Source organism: Zingiber officinale, chromosome 5A, assembly GCF_018446385.1.
Source record: "Zingiber officinale cultivar Zhangliang chromosome 5A, Zo_v1.1, whole genome shotgun sequence".
Taxonomy (NCBI): Eukaryota; Viridiplantae; Streptophyta; class Magnoliopsida; order Zingiberales; family Zingiberaceae; genus Zingiber; species Zingiber officinale.
Genome location: NC_055994.1, coordinates 17,969,373 through 17,988,921, shown reverse-complemented (window position 1 = coordinate 17,988,921; position 19,549 = coordinate 17,969,373). Strand labels below are relative to the sequence as shown.

The following is a 19,549-nucleotide window of genomic DNA, read 5'->3' as shown; positions in this document are numbered from 1 at the left end:
CTTAAAGAACAAAATATAATTAATTGGAAAAAAATAATAACTAAATAACTTCTAATTATTTAAGATCATTTTGAGAAATTCGTCCTAGTTGATCTACTAAGATTACCCCAAAGAAGTCATCTGATATGATTCTCATGCTGTGAGCATAAGGTATTTTAGAATTGGTATCGACTTTTCCACCCGTGGATGGATTGCCAATCAAGTAACCCATGCCCATCAATTCAAGCAATTTACCTGGAGGTTAAGTAATGGTTCTTTCCCTTCATCAATACCTGAATTACAGTAAATGAAAATGGCATGTAAATTAACACCCTCATCAATAGTTTACATTAAAAGTAGAGTTACCATCCAATATTCTTTTGGCCACCATAGGTACAATTTTTCCAGCATATGAATCCCCAGCAATGTAGAGGGGATTGGAGATGAACTGTGGGTGCTCAACAAGCCACTGCAAAAGTGAAATATTACATCTTTAAGGCACTTACAGTAATTACATCAGGAATATATATGATCTTTCCCACCTGTAAAAGAAACTTAGAAGCCTGTTCTGACCAAATAGTATCGTTGGCATCATACCCTTCATATTTTCTTGAGTATAAGAATCCAGAACCCAACGGGGAATCTACAAAGATAATGTTGGCTACCTGCACGAATGTTTTACGCAGATAGGACAAAAGCATGTATCATATTGCTTCCTCAATTACTGATCAAGAAGAAGAAGTTACCTTGGTCCAGGAATAAGGATGGTAGACCAAGCTTGGCAAGCTCCCGTTGTACTCGGCTGTCACAAATTTCAGGGGCCTGCGAATGGATTTCTACTATGAAACGAGAGTAGCTAATCATAGCAAACATGGAAATTTCACCCACCGATTTCGAAGACTAATCCGCTGAAGGCAGAGCACCTGGGCCCGCCGGTCACAATGGCGGAGCCAGGAATTTAATTCAACCCGGGCTAGAAAAATTTAATCAAAAATAACAATAAGAGCTGAAGCCTTTAACATTGAGACACCTAGCAGAATGACCTCTAATAATTCTCTAATACTCTTGACATAAACAAACTTGGAGTTTCTATTAATATATAGAGAAACCTATACACGAGAAGCATAGAGAAACCTATAGTTAAATCTCAAAAGCACTTTTAAAACGTTGCAGTAGAAATCATATTTCATTTTCCTCACCTCCATAAAAGGCAATTGACTCAGCATTTTCACGAACTCTCATGAGTCCATATTGGAAATCTGCTTCTTTCTTCTCTTGTATGAAATTCAAAGTGACTATGCCCTAAGTAGAAATGGCAGTGTGTTAGGAGAACATAGTGTATACAATAAAAGTGCAAAGTGTCAAAGCAAACATAGGAAGCAACCGAGAAAATTTAATTACCTTACCAAGAACACTTAAAAGTTGTACTGCCAAGAGAGTAAACAATAAGTACACCAAATAATGGTGGATAAATTCCATATAGAATGTTGTTGAATGATATGAGGTCAATGGTTGCATTGAACGGAGTCAAAGAAAATGAAAGAGCAGTCCCAGTAAAAGAACTTAGATCAGCTACAATTTGTTGGTTTGAATTATAAATAATTTATTGAGATTGGATCTTGTAGAATGTCTGGTTATTAAAATAGTGTTGCATGTAATAACTTGTCATCCAAGATCTCCATCTCAAAGAAAGGATTTCTCTCGCATACTCTCTTACAACAAAAAAACTACAACATACCAAAGAAATGCATAAAAAATACTCATAATCAAGAGTATGGAACATGATTTTACATTAGCAACATAGAAAAATTATACAAATTTACTTGAATGCATAGTAAGATAGTTTGAGAAGTCTTACTCATGCAAAGAGAACATCTTAAATAACTAAAGTTGATAATGAGTGAGTGAATTATCTTGAAACCAGAAACTTACACAAGCATCATCAAATATTTATGATGATCTTACTACAAAATTCATACTAGGCATTAGGGAAAAAATTAATAAATTCATCTTAATTTAAAAATTACATTAATCATGATATCATGGCAAAATCTTATTTGCAGCTAAGAGTCACAAATTATGCATTTCCTGGATAGTGAAGTCCTCAATATAATACTTCTCAATGAGAATACAAATCTTATCAATGTCGAACCTTTTAAAATTATCTTTTAGATCCAAAGTAGAACTAAGTATAAAAAGTTCTACTATCTTATTACTGAATCTAGAGTTTAACTCTACTAACTGAAAATCTATTACAACATTAAATCTAAATTTCTGCTACACATTAATTGCATATGTGTTGCTGCTTTCTCCAAACCAATGCATTTAATTAAATAAGTTTGACAATATTCTTATTAAGTGGTATCATGAAGACTTGCAAATCCTCCTGAATTACAAGTGATTTGTTTCCCTCTTAATTGTTTGCTTTTATCTTGTTGTGGCTCAAAAGCTAAATTGATTTATTGTGACATTTAGGCATTCAGCATGTAGGCCATTAAGTTGATCAAAAACTCACGGACTAAAATTTCTTCAATCCAATTTATTGTATAGAAAAGGCTAATGAGAACCTAAACAATATCTAGACGATATAACTTGCAGATATATGTAGAAAGCCAAGCTATTTATTTTGTTGATAAAATAGACAGTAGGGCACCAGATGTAAATACAATAAACAGATCAAAGAACAAAAAGAGCTACCTTGAAAATGTCAAACCAAAATGTGTGCTTAACTGGATACAATATCCTAAGTCCAGAAAGGAGGGCACTCTGTAGAACAACAATCCTTAACTTCTGAAGATCGGAAGCCAAATCAAGAGTTGGACCGTAAGCCGTTGCCCTAGCTCGGAGAATTAATCTGGTGAAGTCGATCCGCAGGAGGACTGGAGGAGGACGAGGAAAAAGAGATCTTCCGAAGGCTGTGACTAGAGGTGGGTAGCTCCAAAACTTGATGTTCGGCGTTCAAGCCCCGTCAGGGATGATAGATATGGGAGATTTAGGGATAGCTCTTTCAGTCCCCGGGCTAAGTATTAAAAAATAATGGACCCTGGGCTACGATTTAAAAGAGCTAATAAAGTTTTGACCAAATGGACCTCGGGCTACAACCCGGATAAGGTTGAATGTGGCTCCGCCCCCCGGTCAGCCAGAGGAGCAGGGGTCCTCTGCCGGATTGTTCTCCGACTCGATGAAGTAGTAGAAAAACTCACCGCCGTGGTCCTGGTCCACCTCCACGTACCTACACCAACGAGAGCAGAGGTTCATGGGGGTCAGAGCAAAGTTAAGGTTGGGGGAAAACAACATCCGGACCCTGTCTCTAAGTAGAAGGGAAGGGGGCCTTGGAATCCAGGTAAATAGGTGACCACAGAAGATGAGAGAGCAGAGGAAAAGAAGCAGAGAAAGATCAGTGAGACAATCAGGAGAGGGATTTCCATCTTCCTCCTCCTCCTTCCTTCTTCTTCCTTCTTGTGTTGGAACTGGCTGAAAGTCGAGGCGACGAGGAGGAGGCGGTGAAGATGGCTGAAAGTAGAGGCCGCGAGGAGGAGGTGGCGAGGCCGAAAGTTGAGGCGACGAAGAGGGCGGTGAGGAAGGAGGCAGCGAAGAGGGTGGTGAGGAGGGAGGCGGCGAAGAGGGAGGCGGCGAGGAGGGCGGTGAGGAGGGAGGCGACGAAGAGGGTGGTGAGGAGGGAGGCGACGAAGAGGGCGGTGAGGAGGAGGCGGCTAAGAGTAGGGTTTTGGGAAAGAGACAGAAAAAAAACAAAGAGTAAAACAGACAAATGACGAAGGAGAAAAAGTGGCGAAAGAAAAAACAATCGCATTCAACAACACTTAATAGACAACGGTTTTTAAAAACTGTTGTCGTAATCCCAAAAAAGTACACATAGACAACAGTTTTAAAAAACTGTTGTCGTTCCCTTTAAAAACCATTGTCGTATCCTCAAAAAAACATAAATTGACAACGGTTTTTAAAAACCGTTGTCATAGGCAAAAAAAATTACTAAAAGACAACAGTTTTTGTTAAAACCGTTGTTAAAAGGCAAAAAGACAACGGTTTGGTATAAAACCGTTGTCGTTTGAGTGTTGTTGAATGACGTTTTTCTTGTAGTGGACCTACTAGGACGCGCGCATTTATGTACGTGGTACAAGCCGGGATCCCCTCTTATGTTGAGATTATGTTTAAGTATGTATGTTAATAGTTTTCAAAAGACATGTTGCATATGTTTTCATGATGCATGTTTAAGAATACACCTTGCATATACCTTATGATTATGCCATGATATTTATGATAACGTTATGATATGTCAAGGTGCATTTGATGATCATTTTATGCTATGCCATGATACCTTATGTTTATGCCATGATGTTTATGATGATGCTTATGACATGTATGATGATTATGTTGTGATTATGCCATGATATGCTACATGATATGAAGAAATTATCTACATGTGATATGACTTGTGTTTTAATATGCTATACGGTTTTTGTGAGTAGGAAAGGAACTTACTGAGCCATGAGTGCTCACTACTTACTTTCTTGTACTACAGATAAGGGCAAGGGATGGATGAACTAGGGGAGCAGCAGGAGGGGCTAGAAGGACATGTGTGGCAGTGATCTGGCTAAGGATAAAGAAAATACCTGCTTCCACTAAATAAGAATTATGCCTAGTTTTATGTCATTTACTTTATAACTTTATAACATTTTACTTTGTGTTGAGTATCATGACTCGAAAACAATATTAAGTATGCTATGTGGTTTATGTGATTAGATGATTAGTCATGGTGAATTTTAAAGTCATGAAAAGGTTATAAAATGTTACGAATAAGACTTCCACTGTAATAAGTAAGTAAGTATGGTAAAGTAACCCCCGTGGCCTTAGCAAGAGGGGCGGGGCATTACAGGTTTCCTGGGGTATCATCCACCGATAAATCTAGATTGTCCACCTTACGGACAAGCCGTGAAGTATGAGTAAGTTATCTCCGAACTACGTTACAAAAACGTGTTAGGTTTGTGTGTTTTCCTCTTGTTCATTGTCTTGTAGATTAGCTTTCTTCTTATTAGTGTTGTTTGTATTTCTGTTGTGTACTAACAAGTTGTAGGAAATGATCCAAGTGGGTGATCAGCTATTCACCCTCCTCTAGCCAGGCATCAAGGTCCCAACAAAGACCACAATGCTCACCAGCGATAGGCACCGGCTATGAGTTGGGGAAGAGAATGGTGCTCTTGCTTAAGACTAGAGAAGGGCCGACAGCTACTACTATAGCTTCACTGATCTTGCCTCGCATTAAGGAGCAGCAGTGGAGAATCTGTAGGATCGAAAGAGTGCGATAGAGAGGGGTGTGAATATCGCACTTTTAAAAACTTTTCTTTCCATGTTTTAAAGACAATCAGAATATACAGCGGAAAGTAAAAGACTCGATTGGTTACTTGGTTCGAATCCTAGGTCGACTCCTACTCCAAGGCTCATAATCCTTGATCGTACCGATGGACAATCCACTAAAACTTTTCTTTCCAAAAACCTCGGAAAGAAGCAATGCATACAAATGAGTAAGATAGTAACAGCCTACTATCTTACTAATAAAGAAGTACAATTACAAGCTAGTAAAATTATACCAACTTAAGAATGAGTATGCAGCTTGTCGACACTTCTGGGAGCAATAGCTTGCGTGTGAAAAGTAGCTGTAGCACGGACAGTAGCTTGCGAAGAGATGAACTTCAAACCAATTAGATTTCGTTACTCAGCCTCAAACCTCGAGCTCACTTTTATAAGAGTCGTCGATGTTCGATCGACCGATCCTTGGGTTTGATCGACCAAACTAGTTCCCTTCCATCTTCGCTGAGATATGATGTTGATTTGATCTTCGACATTTAATAACAATTAAGTATTCGGTCGACCAATCCCCTTGTTGGGTCGACCGAATAGAGATTCGTCCCTGTTTGCCAAGATCTGGAATTAATGCGCCATTAAGTGATGATTGTTAGGTTGACCGATCCCTGGTTCGGTCGACCAATCAGTTGCTCTTCCTTCTTTGCTTCTGTCGATCAGAACTGTGCTGAGTCATCAGGGTTCGGTCGATCGATCCTTTGGTTCGGTCGACCGATCAATCTTTGATCGGACCATGCTCTGTTTTGGTCTGAACTGATATCTACTCTAAATTGGCCTTGTTCAGTCGATCGATCATCGGGTATGGTCGACCGATCAAGTCGAACCTGCAAAACAATATTAGATAATAATCCTGCAAAATAGATATTAACAAAGTAATAATATATCTAATACATGAGTAATAATAATAGAAAGCTCAACTGTCTTGATCTCAACTTAGAAAACTTCCTAGTTTCTTCAGTTGGATCAGCGATCTTAGGTTATTCCTTTCAGGAATACGACCTCACTGTCACTCCTCCAATTACTTACCTCAACCTACCCATCAAACGTTGATCCTCCATATCTGTTTGGACTTTGCTTGCTCAATGTCTGATCGCCTGATCCACTAAGACTTTTCCTGCAATACTACATTAACCAATAGCAATAATAGTAATACAGAATACTATGATAAACCTAAACTTAGATTTACCGAGATCCGCTGGTCCGATTGACCGCGTGCGATCGATCGAAAATCATCCGATTAACCATGCTTGGAGTTCACTCCTCCAAGACTTCTCGCTACCTAAGGTTATCTCCCTCTAGGATTTTCACGATCTAGCTTCACTCACCAGAACCTAAGGTTACCAACCCTAGGGTTTTCTCCACCTAGCTTCACTTACTAAGACTCAGTATTCGGTTACCCAGGGATCCAGTCCTCCAGACCTATCGAATCCACCTGGCTTCCATGATCTATCGAAATTTCCCTTGCCTAACCTGCAACTAGGACTTCCCTTGCCTAACCGCAGTTAGTACTAGTCACTCGGTTGACTTCCCACCCTTGCCTAGCCACGATTAGGACTTCCCATGATCAACCTCCATTAAACTTATTTAAACATATTTGTCGGACATTAAAACCTTGGAGGTCAATTGCACCAACAGAATCTGAGGAAGAAAAGGGCTCTGGTAGCTGGCAGCCGGCGTCGGGTGGCTGGCGTTGGGGGTCAACTCAAAGAGAAGGGAGAAGAAGGGGATCGAGACAAAGAGGAGAAGAATCGACGAAAATGAGGAGAAACCTAGGTTTTCCCTTTTATACCTTTATACCTTAGGTTTAATTAATTAAATCTTAAGTTTATTCCTCAATTAACTCTCACTTAAATAGTTATTCCAAATAAGTTTTATCCAAACCTAATTGATTCATCCCCTTAAACGTGTCATACGGACTCCGTTTAAATCCTGAAAAAATTTTAAAAATTTTCATAAGGCTATTTCTCTAATAATACTTATTATTAAATTATTGTATCTTACATTCTCCCCCACTATAAAAATTTGATCACTAAATTTACTGCTCAAATTTGGGGATCCTCATATAAGGGTAACAACTAAGTAATATACTCATATACTACTCCATCCTAGTAACATGAACAAATCTCCAACCATGAGGGGTTATGGGTTCCTTTATAAAACTATATGATGATCCACATCCATGTAGTTAGTGATAACTCTGCGGGTTATAAGCTCACCATGCTTCTGTTACCCCCACATTGCTGCTTGGACAACTGTGGATAAATTAACTACTTCCAAAATTTATAATGCCCACTATCAACAGCTCCTCTAACATTAGTATAGTGTGTTCTGACTGTCATCTGTCTAGGGGTATAAAGTTATACTAAAATAGAGCTCTATACTCATGGCTTGCTATAAACTCTACTAGAATCATCGTACTAATCACGGATCTCTATTCGATATGAAACTCAGAGGTATACCATGAACCCTACTAATCGATCTAAAGAATTTATTCTATAGATTGATAATAAACGAGAAAATTAGTCAACCAATCAACGATTACCCAAATCGCATCATATCTTCTCCGTATCCTGGGTAATTCCACAACAAAGTACATGCTCTCATTCCCATTCTGGTATCTGAATCCACTAAAAATAACCCTACCAGTCTTTGATGTTTAGCCTTCACTTACTAGCATACTAGACATCAAGTTACAAAATTCATTATGCCTTTCTTCATGTCATTCCACCAATATGAACACTTCAAATCTTCTACATTGAGTAACAACTAAATGTAATGCAAAACCAGTTCGATGTGCTTCTTGGAGTAAATCCTCTTGAACAGGATGTGACTCAAGAACACATAATCTCCCATGGAAATAATAAATCCCGTATAAATAATGTCTCCACATTTTCAATGGGAAAATAGTAACTACTTACTCCAAATTATGAGCCAGATAATTCTTCTCATGATCTTTTAGCTGTCAAGAAACACATGATACTACTCATACATGCTACGTCAAAACTGCACCTAACCCCTAGTACGATATATCTGTGTAGAGCACAAATCCGTCTACACAAGAAAGTAAAACTAAGATGAGTGTAGTTATTAGTCTTCGTTTCAACCCCTGAAATTGATCTTGCAAGCCTCTGTCCATACCCTTCCTAAATAGTCGAGCAACGACATAACAATACTGGAGAAACCCTCAACTAATTTATGGTAATATCCAGCTAAACCAAGGAAGCTACTAACTTCCTATACTATTTTAAGCTATTCTTGACTTGTAACTGCCTCTATTTTCTATGGGTCTACCGATATTCCTCTGCTAGAGACAATGTGTCCCATAAATTCTATAAAAGATCGTCAAAATGTGCATTTACCGAACTTCACTTAGAGATGTTCTTGACGAAAAATCTCTAGAAGTACTCAAAGATGGTGTTTGTGATCCACCTCAGATTGGGAATATATCATAATATTGTCAATGGAGATAATTACAACTAATCTAAATACTCTAAGAATACCAAATTCATCGAGTCCATAAAAACCACTAGAGTATTGGTATATCCAAATGGTATTACCAAGAACTCATAATATCTGTACAACTAGCACATTCAACTATAAGATCACTGGTAGCAGATTTATAATCTAATCACCAACTACATATTATCAAATCCATAGATATCACATACGTGCTACTCCCCATGTCACTATCAACAATAATATCAAATAATAAATCATTAAGTCAAATATCTACTAATAGATCATCAGGAAATAACACCTCACAACATCTGATCTCACAAAATCCACCAATGTTAAATCATCCACAACATCAATCAAGCCTGATAGCTTCTCGCACGATGATAGAGAAAAGGAAGGCATCCAACATTCAACACTCACTGTTAATAAATTTAAATATATCTACCATGGTTCAACATGCATGTCTATGTTGTACTTACCAAAGAGATTACCTCCTATGGGTAAGTTTATTATAGTATATATTTTTAGTGAGACAAATCCCTCATATGCTTATAAATCTAATTTTCCAATGACCCACTCTCATCATTAGGGTACTATCACGATGTAGATATATATCATCATCCTACCAAAAGTGTATGAATACTGAAGTCTAAGGGGCATCCCTTGACTTCCTGATTGATGATCAACAACTCTCCAAATGATAGAGATAAAGTCAATCCATGTGATATGAGTATAAAATCTCTACTAATGTTATCCAAAAATATCCTCCGACATAGATAGTAACTGTTTGGCCTATATTGCTGAAATAGAATATTCTTCATCATTAGTCTCGACAAATTCTAAAGATGGTTGGTCCAAGGGTTGCATAGTTACAACCCCTACTCCACCATTGAGTATAGCACACTAAATGACTAACCAATACATGTCACAACGTATATCAAATCTCATTACTTCCGATACTCAAATATCTCTAATAAGGAACAATCCAATGACCAAATGGTCACTTAACCTCTTGACTGAGAGTTTACCCATTAAAAGAGTATATTCATAACTCTCATAATCATGCCATAAATGTCCTTAGACAAATGTCGACAAAAAATATAGACTTCAAGACCTCAAGTAAAAGATCATGTAGTCAAAGTATTGAGCTATTTAATAGAAACAATATTAGTTGAGTCGACTAATCATTATCTGGTAACCCATCATACTGTGATTGTTTCACCTGAGGTTCAAAAATCTCTGGTGATGAGCCATGTACACAGTGGTAGAGGAGTACTATCACTAAAGAGCTGGTCGAAATATCTATCAATCGACGCTCTACTCCTCGAAGATCAACTGATATTTCCACTCAATAATAGTTAAATTTCATAGGTGTTAATCAACTAACACCACCTTTTTTGCATGATTACGGGTCACATATCTCTAAGTACTATCAAAGATATCTAACCATATCTGATCGGTCCATGATAGCGGTATACGTACTCTATCTCTCACCCAACTGGTAGTAGCGGGAGTTAATACAACTAGTGGTTTGATAGATGGTTATATGACCACATATCCCAATAATATACCTACATAATAAATGAGCATGTATCACTAATATCAGCTATATGCAACAACCATAGCTTAACAAATGCGACATATCATAGGAATATGCTAATCAACATATATAGAAATGGTAACACCTATAATTTTCCTTGTACATGTGTGTACAACTACAGCGTATGAATATATAAAGCTAAGATCGTATCCCTTTGACCTCTAATAACCAGTTGACGGACTCAACCCTTACTTTCCAACTCGGTATCGGTTGGTGCCAGAGAAGAATCTATGTTCTCTATGTTAGGTTCGAGTCCTGTACTGTCAACTTGTCATGTCCATGGTCATCCTCGACTACGACTGCAAATAAGGCTGACTCTCTAAGTATCATCATGCTAAAACTAAGTCAGTGGATACTTAACAAGCATGTATAGAAATAGCTATACAATCCAAAATAACTAAATAAGGTAATGAACCCAAATAAGTATGATAATCACTAAAGCATACCTTATTTTTCTATAGCTTGGAGATGTCCTTCCGCTGCTTGGTCCCCAAACTTGAAAAGTCACATCAAAAAAATAAATCACAAAAACCAAAACACGAAAAATAGGTCTCATAAACCTATGGCTCTGATACCAATAAATTGTCATGCCCTGAGGATAAGGTTCTTAAACAAAAAATTAGACAACACCTCCACAGTAGCAGTGACAAATAAAATATGTATACAATGCTACAAGACTACTCACAAGCTATCAATAGCCCACACTATTAGATGCAAACATAACCACACAATTTATAAGCAACTCATACGGCTGAAAGTAAACACAATCACACAGTTGATAAATAGCTCACATGGCTAAAATAAAACACAACGGAAGTCACAAAATAAAGAATGCAAAACCACAAAAAAAACTAACTACGAGTCATCCCGACTTGACACAACAACATCAAAACAATTATGGGAAGTCACAAGGCTAAACTTCATACAAAAGATACATATACATGTGCAAGTCTAAAACCAATAATGCAAATGGAAGTAATAAAGGAAGAAGTCGCTTGATGTGACATGGGACTAGTGGACAGGATCTTCAGGCGACTCCATAAATCCTCTACTTGTTCCCTAGCGAAAAAAAATAGTTCAAGGGGTGATGAGTAGTAAAAACTCAGTGGGTATAGGACAAATTGTGCATGAATATAATATATATATCTAGAGATCCAAAGGTATAAAATCTCATAGGGAATAATCAACAAGCATAATAGTAATGTCTTAATAAGTGTCCATACCTGAACGATGTACCGAGCACCTAATAATTGCAAGAACATGAGTGAATCTACAATAAAATTGCTCCTATCTACTAAAACATCATATATATAGCCTATCCAATTACTAATAAGCAGGTCAATGTCAAATACATGCAACAGACATTTCTCAACCATATATAAACATATAACAAACATATGGATATAATCAATCATAAGCATACCCCTCAGCTACCATGACCCCTGTATGGTCAAGAGGTCTGGACAATGACAACTATACACACTACCAATAACCACTACTCATTAGTGGTGCAAGTGGGCAGTTTACTGAGTAGTTATCTAGCTACATAGCAATGGGGTCTCTGCTTCTCGCAACTTCAGCTAATACTACCCATGAGTGAAGTGAGTTGGGCATGTCAGGACAAGCTGCACTCAGTCCAAGTACACTACCCCGAGCGTCCGAATGAGCAGTAATGGTCGATGACTCTCTCAACCACAAGGAAGATATAGTCACTAGCATGCATGAAATGCTATGATGAGCAATATGTGAATAATCATCACCACAAATATAGCAAACAGCTATGCCACAGTATAACTAGCTTGTCTAGTACATGTATATACAATAGTAAATGTAAATAAATAAGATATCCAATATCTACTAAATATCATAGATGACCAACGAGAGACTGTATAGATATGGAATTGATCATCTCAAAGATCAAGCAACCAAGTGTCAAGCTCATGAAATAATATGAGTAGAGCCAAGGTAAATACAACAACCTATCTAAACATAACTCATGCACTAAGATTAAAGTACTACAGAAACAAAGTAAGAAGTACCCACCTCGATGTATAGTCTGTGCCAAGAAACTCCCATGTTGTGATGCTCATCTCAATTAGAGTCCTGCATCATCATATACAATTTAGCTACTTTCATATGAATTTAAATAGCTAAATCAAATTCACTAAACTAATTAGGGTAGCTATAAATGAAATATGATCTTCTCTTAAACTTTGAATAAATGTTTAGGTCTCTCTAATCTCATTCTTCTCATTAGATTAGGTTTAATCTTCAATTAACCCCAATCACTTCTCAACTTAAGCAGATTATCTAATCCTTAAACATTCCACACCCAATTTGGATTTATATTGATGCTTGAATTAATGCAATACTCACCCAAATCCAATTGCACAGCTATTGACCCATGGCCAAAGAAGTTTACTGTAGAAGTTGGAGGCCAGAGCTAGGTGGAGTTGCTATCCACCAAATCAGATACACCAAATCAGCCCTAAGAATAGTTTAATCACTAAATCATCTTCTAGGGTTGATTGTTTACCTCGAGTATGGTAGCAAGGGAACACTGTGACTAGTACCGAGGGTTTGAGAGTGTGTGAAGGTGTGCAGCGGGTGGATCTGGCCTTCTGTAATACCCGCTATGGCTAAGGGTTGTTGTTAGTGACCGTGCTACAACTCTGGCAAGGAGTCCCTGCGATGGTGAAAGGAAACTAAAGATCTACTAGCAATGACTCCTCAGGTGGCCACAACCACTACCCTGCTTGGATCCGCAAGAGAGAGTCAACAAGGAATCCGAAGATAAGAGGAGGATCATCATCTCGTACCTGCTGTGAGGAATGGGCCGACATTGTGGCTCGCGACAATCAGGAGAGGAGGATCGATTAAAGGTCGCATCGAGCATTGTTGGTCCATGCCCTCTCAAAGAATTGATGGTCTAAGCCAACAATGAAGGGGAAAAAGAGGGTTGGCGTCAGGTGAGTAAAAGAGCACGATGCTCGCCGGCGATCGGCACTGATGATGAGTCAGGGAAGATAACGCTGCTTTCGCTTGAGGCCAGAGAAGGGCATATGGTTGTGACTGTAGCTTCGCTGATCTTGCCTCGCATTAAGGAGCAGTAGTGGAGAATCTGAGGAAGAAAAGGGCTTGGGCGACTGGCGACCGACGTCGGGTGGCTAGCGTCGGGCGGCTGGCATCGGGCATCGACGTAGAGAGGAGAAGGGAGAAGAAGGGGATTGAGGCAAAGAGGAGAAGATCGGTGAAAATGAGGAGAAACCTAGGTTTTCCCTTTTGTACCTTAGTTTTAAACCATAGGTTTATTCCTCAATCTACTCCCACTTAAATAGTTATTCCAAACAGGTTTTATCCAAACCTAATTGATTCATCTGCTTAAACATATCATATAGACTCCATTTAAATTCCAAAAATTTTTAAAAATTCCTAAAAATTTTAATAAAGTTATTTCTCCAATAATATTTATTATTAAATTGTCATATCTTACATCTAAAACAGAGAAAGTTATGTTGTACTAATAGCTGCTACAATATGTTTGCTGAGTGAACTTTGAGTGGTCATAACTGTTGACTTATATTGAACCATGAGATGCATAATATATCAAATTGAAACTCATTCAAAGATTTTTGATTTAATATATTGTACATTATATGGTTCATCCATAATCAAAAGTTATGACCTCTCAAAGTTTACTCGACAAATACATTGTAACAGTTACTAACTAGTAGCTGCTACAACATAATTTTCTCTGTTATAGCAATTACTAACTAGAAGTTTCTACAACATAGTTTTTCCTATGCTATTGTAGCTACTACAACAGAGAAAATTATGTTGTAGTAGCTATTGATTAGTAGCTACTACAATGTATTTGCGAGTACATTTGAGAGGTCATAACTTTTGACTCAGATTGAACTATAAGATGCATAATATATTAAATTGAAGCTCATTTATTTGATATATTGTGCATTATATGGTTCATCCAGAATCAAAAGTTATGATCTATCAAAATTTACTCAACAAACACATTGTAACAGCTATTAACTAGTAGTTGCTACAACACAATTTTCTCTGTTGTAGCCACTACTAACTAGTAGTACTACAACATAGTTTTCCTTGTGATGTTATAATATCTATGAACTAGTAGCTACTATAGTAGAGAAAATTATGCTGTAGCAACTCTTATAATGTGTTTACTGAGTAAAGTTTGAGAGGTCATAACTTTTAAGTCAAATTGAACCATGAGACGCACAATATATCAAATCGAAGCTAGTTCAGAGATCTTCAATTTGATATAATATGCACTATATGATTCATGCAGAATCAAATGTTATAATCTCTTAAAGTTTACATGACAAACACATTTAACAACTACTAACCAGTGACTACTACAACTCAATTTTCTCTATTGTAGTAGCTACTAACTAGTAGTTGCTACAACATAGTTTTTCTTATATTTTTATAGCATCTACAAATCAATATTTGCTACAATAGAGAAAATTATGTTATAGCAACTACTAGTTAGTAGTTGTTACAATGTGTTTACCGAGTGAACTTTGAAATGTCATAACTTTTGACTCGAATTGAACCATAAATCACACAATATACCATAAGATGTAAAATATAATATTTTTATATTTTTATAATAATCACCATATCATAGCAGTATTGTGTCTTATATTTTTTAAAATTTTCGTATCGTCTTATTAAAGCTTAACCCTAATTGAAAAAATAAATAATTTATAAAATAATTTATTCGGTATTTTGGTATATACTAAAATATTAAAAAATAATAAATTTTATACCGATATCGATATTGAAAATTTTGGTACAATATTATACCATACTAAAATTTTTGGTATATTAAAAATTTTGGTATGAATGGTATATATCAGTATGGTATGCATGGTATACTAAAATTTTTGGTATTTTTCCCACCTTTACATGCATACGTGGTATCTTTGGATGACATTTGACACCTCATCTAGAACTACCTCATTAATCAAACGATGATGATTGTTTACCCTTGTCTTGAACGTAGTGCTGTAAAAATTGATTTATGTTTTGCTAATTTGCTCCTATAAGCTCTTCTAAAATTAATTGATAATCTTGGTATCACAATATGAAGTGATGAATAGAAGAAGCCCATGTAAACGCATGATCTCCTTGAAGTAAAGATGAACAATATTCCAGATAGCATCCATAATCTTCTTATAAGTTGTAAAATAGGCTATATGGGGAAAATTGTCAATTTCAACAAGTATAGAACACAAGGTTCATTGGTTAAGGAGCAAGCCCATTGCCTCTTGTTCACCTGCATCTACCTTATACACCCCCACGATGCTATTAGCAGAAGTTGTTTAAGTAGTATTAACAAATTCCTTTCCTTCATCCAGAGCAAGTAATGACTTACCATTATTTTCATCAATTGATGGATCAAGAGCCTTAGCTTCCACACCAGTATCCAAGGGTTTCTCAATCACCTCAAGGCTTCCTATTGCATCAATTTCTTCGGTACCATTAATCTTCTAGTCCATGCCATTCATAGATTGAAAAATCACAGGTTTAGAATCTTCCTCTACTCCAAGAGAATTCTTCTTTGCACTATTTGCCAATATGACATGCATTGTATCCTCAACTAATCCATCATCCTGAATCGCCTCTTTCTTATCATTTTGAACAGAACTCAAACATGAAAACTCTTTTCCACCAATAATGCCTCCATCAAAAGAATTCTTAGCATTTGAAACTTGCAACACATCGTCACTAACTTCATCGACAACTTTATCCACCTCATCATTGTCATAAACTAGATCATCAACTATTTCAATCTTGTCATCCACACCTTTCTTATAATAAAAAATTCCTTCCCCTCATCAAGCCAATCAAAGAATTTCTTGATTCGCAACGTACCAAAAAAATTAGGAGATTCAACTGGAAACCCAATATCTATGTACAATTCATCTTGACCATGGTTCTTGTGATTGTGATAGGATTTTGCAAAAGTGGAATCTGAATTAAGATAAGGGAACTTACAACCTTAAAGATCTTGAGACACTAGATGCTGGGATAACTCTATGAGTTGTCTTTGTATATCTTCAAGTATCTCTTCTCGGGTACTACAACCATGGTGTGAGGCTTACTTAGCTGAGGCCTACCTATCATGACCTCTATCACAACCATGACCATCCATGGGATCTAAAGGCTTTGATACCTCTCCTCCCCTACCATCTGAGTAGAGAGAGATGATCTCACTTCTATCTAGAATTTCTAGAGGAGGGTGTTGGAAATAGGGGAGGGGTGTGGAAACTGTAGGTCCCTTGATGACCGACAAAATGGGGGGACCCTTTCTTGACTTATAGCTTAATTATGAACACTTGTATTAAGGATTAAGAGACTAATTAAAAAGACAAAGATATAAAGAGAATTACTTGGTTTGCAATCAGAAAATTGCTAATCCAAGGAAAATGAAGCGCACTTATGAAGATCTCCTTCGAGCGGAGAAACCTCTTTATAGAAATTAACGCACAGAAAAAATGAAGCCAAACTAACAAAGAGAAGCGCACAAGTGTTGTTTATCAAAATTTTTGTTGTTCTAGCTTCTGAGACCAAGGTTGTATTTATAGCCTTGATCGGGATGCCTAGAAGGGTTCCAGGTGCCTAGAGTAGGATAGAATTCTATCCCCGATGTGTTGATCAAAGTCCACATCGATGGTAAAATTTAGGTTCCGAGCGCTCGAAATGGGTCCGGGCGCTTGGACCCACAAAATCAACATGGTTGACTTTTTTGGTCCGAGCCCTCTACTCTGGTTCTGCTTGCCTCGGTCCAGGTTTTCTGCTCCAGCTCCGCTCACTTGGGTGATTTTGGCCATCTGAAATAGGGCTCACTGATAACCAAAATTTGTGTCGTTAAAATCTTGGGTTCAAATGTTAACTAAAATCTTCCTCAACTTAAATTGGTAAGTAGACTCCAAAGTCGATTCACGAGGACTTCATAGTGTTATCAATTCTCATTTGATCTGATTTATCGCACAATTCATATGGGTTTCTTTGTTACTAACAATGCAGAATTCAATTGATTAAAAATGCTAACCTCTAACTCACATTCAAGCAGCCATTGTTGACTTTTTTCCTAGATGAATGAATATTAAAACCAAATCCTGAGATTATCTACTCGACTACAAGCATTACTAGTATAATTCCGTAAACTAGAAGTTGAATCTAGCAATTTGAAGCTAAATGAGCAAATCTAAATCATAGAGTAGTTGCAAAAATCTAATTCAAACTCAAGCTGAAACAAGTTTAACAGAATTAAATCCAAGATCAAATCATTGTCATCCGTAAACGGAAATAAGGAAAAAAAAACTCTTGCATCAAACTATAAAGGTTCGATTTAAGTCAACAATGAAACTCTAACCAAGAGAGCAGAAATTTAAACTAGATCTGAGAAGAAGTAGAGTAAAGATTCAGTGAACTGGAAGAATCGTTGCCAAACTACAATGAAAAGACTTCACCCTAGATCTGGAATATAAACAACTCCATTGTCATCTCCAGATCTGAATGGTACACGGAAGTCGAGCAGCGTCGTTCTCCTCTCAGATCAGCATCACCTCAGCCGAAGTTGTTGAAAACTGAACCCAACCTTTTTCCCCTCTGCTGTTCCTCCTCCTTGCTAGGGTAAATCGCCCCTCCCCTTCAATGTAGCCTTCCGCACATATTTATATTCTCACTAGATCCTAGATTTCCTGTGCGGCTCAGATTCTCTGCAGCTTCCATCCAACGGTCCAGGAACTTCAAAGCTTAAATCCAGATGAAAACTCCCTCTTCAATACCTGCAACAATTAATCAAGACTTTGTCAACAAAATACCCCAAAATTGCTGCTTACATCATCATTCCAGCTAATGACTAGAGTTATTAAACATACACGAAAATGCAATTAAAATTCGATAAAAGAGTAAAATTCTGAAGAAAACAATTGAAAATGTTTAACCACAAACATACACTATCAAAATCCCCCACACTTACTTTTGACCGTCCCGGCAAATCAAAATGATCCTTAAGGAAGTTTAATATCATTTCTTTGACCCGTACTGACAATCTATTAAGGATTGTAAAAAGTAATTATCTATGTCCAGCAATCTAATCAAAACATTCAAGTTACACAACCTTCATAGTTCAATCAGTTCAATGGTTTCAGATGCTCAAATAATTGAGAACAACTCTTCCTTCCTGGTTGAGAATTAATCTCTATCACTCTCCTAATCTAATTCTGGAATGGAGTTTCTCTCTATGCTACTCAAAGCACTTCACTACCATATGCTTGCCTTTTTCCTGTCTCTCCACTGCTTCTGATATAACAACACATGAATCAAAAAGATTTTGACAATGGAATAGAAGACAAAAGGAGAATTGAAATTATATTAGGCACTAATGGGAAAACAATGAAGATAAGGGAAAGAAAGAGTAGTTATGCTGGAAATTGTATTTTGATAAGTTCCACTCGTTCTTTTACACTCTAATTGCCAGAAACATCATTTCTCTATCAATTAACTCCTTTACTTAAGAATTCTGTTAAGTGACCAAAATTTATGATCGAGCTTCCATTACCATTTCACCAACAACCCATTAAATTCACCTCTAGAAATCCAATTTCCTGAATAACATCATCTGAAATATGCAACTCAATGAAATTTAAACTGCCTGAATAACAGAAAACAGAATGAATTAACTCCGCTTGTAATTCCTTCTCATCTCCAGTTTTTTTTTCTTTTTTTTTTCTTGATGCACAATAACCCAATCCTCTTACTTAACTTCATTCTCCAACTCCACTCTGTATAAAGGAAGCCTTTACATATTTCCAAACATTCAACTGCCATATAAATCACTCTTATCATTCTCAATCTTTATTTTTTCCTGTTACTGAATCCAGAGTCAAATTCCAAATTAAAATGCTACAGGACCGTAACAACTGTAACCTTTCATCAATCTTTGTAAACTCCACTATTAATCACTCTGCCTTCTGAAACCAGAAATTTTCACTATACTACAAAATAATGCACATTTCAAAATTCATTCACAACCTTTTCTCATCCAATTATAGTTTTCCTTTTATGATGCTCACAATTCCAGCA

At 37.0% G+C, this 19,549-nt stretch overlaps 1 long non-coding RNA gene across 1 annotated transcript; it reads right to left on the bottom strand.

The window, feature by feature from the left end:
- Positions 1-237: 237 nt before the first annotated feature.
- On the bottom strand, positions 238-579 carry LOC121982662. Its single transcript, XR_006112175.1, has 3 exons — positions 522-579; positions 346-448; positions 238-272 (listed from the first exon to the last, which is right to left on the bottom strand). It is a non-coding gene; the product is annotated as an uncharacterized LOC121982662 (long non-coding RNA).
- Positions 580-19,549: the final 18,970 nt, after the last annotated feature.